The following is an 8117-nucleotide window of genomic DNA, read 5'->3' on the forward strand; positions in this document are numbered from 1 at the left end:
TCTGGGCAGCAGAGGATATAAAAGTAATAATGCATGCAGAATAATGAGAATAGCCTCAAATTAAATTAATTCAGCAGAGGCAAGAGGTCCCTTGTAGGTGGGACTCAGATACTGTTACCTCTCAGGAATTTTTAGAAATGTCTGGGAAGGCATATGACTTTCAGTAATACGTTCATGGAAATTAAGTTTAAAGAGCAGAGTGATTCTGCCTGATATATAAATTATACTGTTTAAGACTCTTCCTATTCATTCTTTTATTAATGTATGTGACTAATTGTTCATATTCACTGGCCTATTAGAAAGTAACTTAAAATGTAAAATACACATTACATGCTTTTAAATGCAGATCTATAGTTAAATTTTTAAAAATTTATTCCTTTCCTTGAGGATTAACTGCAACAGCAATTGCCTTCTCACCATAAATATATAGAAAGCTGGAAAAACACACAAGAGACAACCATTGTCAGAATAGACAACACGTAGCAGAGGATGGTAATTCTCAGCAAGGGATCTGAGGAGTTGAAACCCAAGTAGCCCTGCCGTCTCTGAGTTTGAGACAAAGATCATATTTGATGAAAACTAAAAACTAGGACATGCTGGGCACAGTACCAGAAATGAGACAGCTAAACAGAGAATGCATTCTAGAGAGCTGCAGAGGAGTCTGCTTGAGTCTTAGACAGAGAAGTATCCTGTGCATAAAAGTAGGGCTTGGAATTCCCCAAAATCAAGGAAATAACCACAACAATTAGTAGGTCAAACCATTCTCAGAGTTCATAAGGTTGGGAAGAATCCACCAGTAAGAATGAAGAAACTTCACGAAGGGTCTTGCCTTAAAGAGTACTCTAGACACTTCTAAAAGTGCTTAAAAGCAAATCTCTAAAATATAAAGCTGCTTGTAATTAATTTACATGTGTGCAAGAACAAAATTATATACTCTTTGAATATAGCACTCAAAACACAAAATCCATGATGTACAGCAACCAAAGAAAAATAATTGACAAGTAAACAAGCATGAAAATATAAAATATAAACAGAAGAAATAAATTATAGCAGTTACAGAGAAGATGAAATAGGCAGGAGAAGACCATTTTAAATCTATTATAGGTATTACTACTATGCCCGAGGAAGTAAAGGAAAACTTTAACATGATAAAGAGAAAAATGGAAGATAAGAAAAGGCACAAATGTCATAAACAGCAAGTAAATGTGCCTATGTAAGACACAGTGTTCCTTATTTTTAATAGCTTTAAAAGATAATTGATTATTGTGGGTTTTATAAGATGTGTTTAAGTAAAATGAAGCAAAAAATAGCACAAAGGATAAGGGAGAAAATGGAAGTACAAGGAACTTTACCATATATAACATATAACATTATTTTAAGGTAAATTCTGATAAGAAAAGTTTAGCCGATAAGTCAATAGTGGACATAAAGTAGAATCATAACAACATACAATCTGAAAATATATATATAGAGAGAGAAGCACAAAGAAAAACATGATGCACCAAAACAGAAAACAAAAACATGATGGTAGATTTAAAATCATTTGTCATAATGGTAGTGGCTGAAAACAAAACTATTCAATATAAATATAATTGGAGATACTAACAGAATTTAAATATTTCTGTTATCCACATTAGGAAATAAAAAGGTTCATTTAACTTTAGTATTATATAATGTTTAAACAAAATTTTTAAATATTATTTCAACATATAATCAGTATAAAATTCATTAATGGCATTTTATATTTTATTCTACATTTTTGAAATCTGGAATGTATTATATTTTTTATAAAACATATCTAAGATACCAATTCATCAATTTCCAAGCTAGTGTCTACCACGTTGAAATATGCACGACTAAACATAGTGAAAAAAAAAAAAAGACTAAACTATATGCCATTCCATGAAAATGATTTAAAAACACACAGATGTAGATAAAAATGCTGGAGTAGATATATTAATATATGAAAAACTAGACTTCAGAACAAGACATGTTACTATCAGTAAAGTGGGGCAATTCATAATGGAAAACGAAAAAAAAACTCAATTCACTCAGAATATCTAATGAACTAATTTATCTAAGTATGTAATAATAGAGTCTCAAATAGATGATGAAGAAAAAAATCATGACAACTTCTGTGCACTTGTACATTTTTAAGAATATATGTAAGAATAAGAATAAGAGAGAAAGTTTTATTTTTTACGATCTTAATGTATTAATAGAAATACACAGTCAATATAACAAGGGTAATTATTTCACATGCAATGGCACCATTCATCTGAAATACCACCTATTCTACGTATTAAAAATAACAGTGCATTTATACTTGATACTTCTAATAATGTACACTTTTAGTGCTTTTCTGTGTCCACACTCTCTTTGTCCTGCATTCTAGTATAACGTGCTCTCTACATTCTCATGAATGAGTTCTTATTTTTAAATTTTTTTCATGTTCCATTCATAGATAAATAAAATAGTCATTGATATAGATTTTAATGAATAGATTTATATAACATCATGTATCTATTATATTTCAATTTTCCCGTAGAGGGTGTTTTGATCAATATGTTATTTCGATAGGAGTAGGTGGAAGAATGAGAGAAACTATAGTCCAAGCATATATAATCGTAAAATGCAAATAGTGATTAATTATATAAAAATAAATGGCCTCCTCAGGGATTTGTAAAGATTCATTCCATAAATAATAAATAAATAATAATAAAGAAACAAATACAAGTTAATGAGAAATAGTGATAAGAAGATGAACGGCTGAAAAATGTTAAAAGTTTATTGAAGATTCTCACTAAGGTTATGATTCTTAGAATTTATACAATGAACACAAATATGACTAAAAGCATAAAAATCGATGTATGCGTAAAAATGTGGGAATTGATCACCTTTCATTGTCTAAGATATTACGAGCATGACTCATTTTGACAGTGGAATAAGAACCTTCTCAAACTGCTTTTTAGTTATAGTTATATGAGGTAACTATGCAGCCTTGCATCAATAACTTAAATGAAAATCAACAGTACTTGATAACTTACAAGTAAGATACAGCATAAATATATGAGTGCAAGTCTACTACACTCCATTTTTCCCTAAGATTATAAGAAATATTACAAATTAATAGGTGTTATTAAATTATCAACCTCTTTACCCATTTATATTGTATAGAAGTAAAATAATTTCATTGACAAATTATTGCATAAACTGATGAGTTTTAATTGTCTAATAGGTATGTCCTAACTATAAAGTCTATGTATTTTGAACATTACAATGTAAAATAGATAGAAAACATCAATTACAACTGTGCAGCATTGAAATATTTAATATCTGAATTAAAAACCTAAAATAGTTTGTATATTTTAATAAAATGCAGGCATAAATTGGTTGGTAGAAAATTATATTAGAAGACAAATACTCTGTGTCAACCCCTAGGCTCAGTGCTGTAATAAATTACCTTATTGTAGTCTCACAAGGAACTCTTGAAGGATATATCAGTGCTCAGTTTACATATGAATAAACTAATGCTGAGAGAGTTTAGGTGGCTTGCACAAAAACCACACTCATTTTTTCTAAGAGTAATTCTCTTGTATTTCAGCTCTCCTCCATTATCTTAGGTCAGAGAAAAGAAAGGAAGCTCATGTAGTGTCAGCGTCTCTGACACTCACTCCTGTAGGAACATTTAACAACAAACCTAAGTGCTAAGGCAGAGCAGCTTGGGCTGAGTGTGACCTTAAAACTGCATGCTTAGAAGCAGACTGGAACGCTATGCTAGAAATTCCTCCAAAAGTTTGATATTTCTGGGTAGTAGTGAAAAAAAGAATAGGAGAATTTTCTCTTCTTTGGTTCCAGAAACAACAGCTTCTACTCTATGAAGTAGGATGGATAATTTTTTATACACATTAAATTTATTCATATGGTATTTTTTTATATCTTATAATCTTAAAAGCACAAAAACGTATATCAATAAATATAAATTTCTTACGTTTGCTGGGGAAAATATACAAAAAGTGGCCTTTGCTTACTAAATATTTTCACTTCCTTCTGTTCTGTGATATCAACTTGGCTTAGATTGCTCAGGGCAGTTTGTAGCAAGCAGAGCAGGGGACTTCAGTGCCTTCCAGTTCAGCCTCAAGAAGTCCCCTGGTAATTGTGGACGTCTGAGCTTTATGATTATATCCAAGAAATCTGGTGAGAATGAATTCTAGTCGCAAGTATAAAATCTCTGATTGAAAACTGGTAGCAATTGTATAACCCTCTTTACCTCTCCATTCTAAGACATAGTTCTAAATTCCTGCGGGAAGGCACATATTCAAACATATACATCTGAATAAATCATTCGAAATAATGACCATGAAAAGACTGGTTGCTGCTTAACAGTAAATAAAGAGTGGATTCTGGAATATGGAACACCATGTTTTGAGTTCTTTTTGTTTTATATAAAATATGTGACCTTTAGCATGTTAGTTTCCTTTTTAAAGCATGTTTACTCACATATAAAAGGGGAAAATGTTATGTCTGATTTATTGAGTTCTCCGAAAGTTAAATGAAAGATATAAAAATCTTGGCTCCTAACAAGGGTTCACAAAATAAGTTTAAATTTTTTCTTTCCTCACCAGTTTTAAATTACTAATTAAATATATTGCAGGTTACCCTAAACAAAATACATGGCCCTTGAAATTAGAAAACTTTTAAAAATAACTTTAATTTCTTCTTGACCATAAACTAGACAGGAATTAATGAGTAACTAATTTAAAACTTTGGATCGGTGTAAGGAATATAGTACTTTCTACTTATACCCAATTTTTAAAAATTAAAATTATCGGGGAGACATTGGTTAATAAAACCATATTGGTTTCAGGTGTACAATTTAATAACATATCATAGATATATATATTGCATCTTGTGTTCACCACCCAAAGTCAAATTTCCTTCTGTCACCATATATTTGACCCCCTTTACTCCCATCTAACTCCCCCTCTCCCTTCTATTTTCAAGATAATGTTTATGTGCATCTTTTGCTAAAAGATCCATCTTAAGATGGAAAAATATCAACCAAACTAATTTATCGACCTCCCTACGTGAATCACATGGTTTCTGACTTGCACATAATTTTATTTCAGTTGCAAAATTTATACATCCTTTGTTGAGTATTGTCACACTGTAAAAGTATTAGGGGAATAACAAGTTTTCTATTGTAATTACTTAAATTATCATTTAATTGTAATCTGTAATCTTAAATATAGTTGATAGTTGATTTAGTATCCTGAAACATTTTAATTACCCCTGGTGAGATGGTTTCTCCCTGGGAAAGTGGGTTCTTTGCCAAGATCACACCTAGAACAAGGTTCAAGTTCAGTTGTGTGAACGCATCCCTTGAGATGGTAATGTAAGGTCTGTGATGCCTCAGGCAGAGGTCTTGATCCCTAGAAGCTAGGTATTTCATTAATTTTTGGTAAAAATATAAATAAATAGATAGATAGATAGATAGATAGATAGATAGATCGATCGATCGATAGATAGATAAATGTTTGGCTAAGTTTGTGGAATAACAGCAATATTGCAATATTGCTATAACTGAAATTCATTCAACAAAATATAACAAAAATAATCATTAATTTTATATACCTTTCACTGTTACCTTTGAAGACATGTTATAATGGATTCTGATATTAGAAAAAAAATACCTCTTGTAGTTTCTTTTTAAAAAGGCTACCTAAGATTGAATTATACTGTATAGGTCTAAGGCATATCAACTATCTTCTTTTAATTCCACAAATCCAATTCATTTCAAATAATAGGTTCCACTGATGGAAACTCATTTTCTTATTTCATACATGTGAAATATAATAACACCTGAAACCAAGTTTACATGGAAATCAATATTTTCAACTATAAATGTCATTTTCCCCATAGGTTTTGCTACTTTTGACTTAAGAATCATCATGGTTCAAAGTACAGGTTTATTCCTTAGAGCAGCAGGTTCTTAGTGGTGAAATAATCACCCAGATATGTGTCATTGAACAACTGCCCTTTTAGATTAGCTGTATTTACTAGAGACATAACTAAAGTCATTAAAGAGAACTAACAGCGAATTTAATTTAAGGCATCAAATGAGCAAAATACTTTACAAGGGGCTGGACTGTTAATGTTATGATAATGTTATGCAATGTTAACGACAGTTCATCTTGCATTTCCAAGGAGATGAAGCATGATACAAGCTTTTCTTGAATGCCCACTGTGAGGCTCTCCATGGTTGTAATTCTGCTCTATCTCTTTATGACAAGACATTACGCAAACATAAAGGTAGGGACAATTTTAAAATAGAGCACAGAGTTATTTCATCATCTTAGTAAGCAAATTATCCTAGTCATAGAGTCTCACTGAAATGTTAAAACATTTGATTAGACCATACAAAAACTATTTGATAATAAAGCAAATTGAACGTTGCCCTGAAGAGAATCATTTCTATTTCGATTTCCAGTGTGTCTAATCACATTACGACATTTTTACTTGCATCTTGACAGATGTTTGCCCTGAGTTCCCATCGTTATAAACCTTGTCCTTTAGAAGAAATATGGGACTGGGCAGGAAAGCAGTAAACTCCACTAATGTTCGTGCCTGCCTTGAGAATAGCCCAGCTCATGTATCTGTATAAACTTCCTGGTTTTGCCTAGGACTGAGAGACTGCGGGACTGTCCACACTAAACCAGGGCAAGTCTCAGACAAAGGGATGAACTTGTTAGCCTCATTCCCTGTCTTGCTGACTTGTGTTCACTTGGACCAGAAGAATAATGCAAGCTTAAGGGAGTCCTTTCTGATCTGCTATCATTAATAGAATAGCCTCACAGATAGTAAACTTGATAGTCACTAATGCTATAATCTATTTTCTCCAGGGCCCAGAGTCTTAAGCACTTGAACTTTTACTCCTTTGTATATTAAATTGACCTATGCTGCTGCCTTACTCCAATAGATACTTCCCACTTGAATGATAAATTCATTAATGCCTCTAAAAAAAGTATTTGTGTTGTTAAGTAGTTACTGTCTGAATAAAAGAAGAAGTGACTCTAAATTGGGAAGCTGGAGCAATGTGGAGAGTCATTTAAACAGAGCTATGGATAAAGTCCTCTAATCTGGCAATTGTTTGGCTAAGAAAACCTACTCCTTTTATAAATAAGTATCTTTAGAAATTAAAATAGTAAGGAATCTGTAGGACATATTCCTGTGATAGCATAGTCCTGTTTCACAACTTATTTGCATTGATTTAAAATACATATAAAGATAACACTCAGAACAACACAGGTTTTGGAGCTAAACTGGATGAATTAAAATTTTGGTTATATTCCTTACCTGCTATACGACCTTGAATTATCCAACAACTTTGCTATGTCTTAGTTTTCTCATCAGTAAAATAGAGATAATAAAAATGCATACTTCATAAGTTTGGATGAATGTTAAGTGACATACAGTTGACCTTTGATCAACACAGGTTTGAAGTGTGCGGGTCCACTTATATGCAGATATTTTTCAATAAATGCAGTCTCATGGCCTCCTTGTTTAATTAATTAAAACATGTAGTTTTAAAATTGCTAAACCTTACAGCTGTGAAAGACAAATATACCAGTTTGAATTTAGTGTTTATAATTTATAATTCTATGCATGTCCCTCTAATAATTGCTTTAGCTGCATCTCACAAACATTTATATGTTGAATTTAATTTGTTTTCTGCTCAATATATTTGTTAATTTTCCTTGAGGCTTACTTTTTGACCCACACAATTTTTTAAAGTATGTTTAAACTTTAAATATTTGGAGCATATCCAGGTGTCTTTTCATTATCGATTTCCAGTTTAATTCCTTTACAGTCTGAGTATAACTTTAAATATCATTGTACTGCTTCATGTTCCTCCTACAAATTGCTGATAATCCTCTTCCTCAGAACTATTCCATGAAAGACATTTCTCAGAAGTTCCTCCAAAATTTTCTACAAGCTCTCAATGAGGTTCATGAAGTAAAAAACCTAGAAAATATGATGGACTCTCCCTATATTTATTTGCAGTTCCCAAAGGCTTCAGGTACTCTTGCCATTGCACATTTAACCACTGTCATTAA

The sequence above is a fragment of the Pteropus alecto genome, unplaced genomic scaffold (genome assembly GCF_000325575.1).
Source record: "Pteropus alecto unplaced genomic scaffold, ASM32557v1 scaffold17, whole genome shotgun sequence".
Classification (NCBI taxonomy): domain Eukaryota; kingdom Metazoa; phylum Chordata; class Mammalia; order Chiroptera; family Pteropodidae; genus Pteropus; species Pteropus alecto.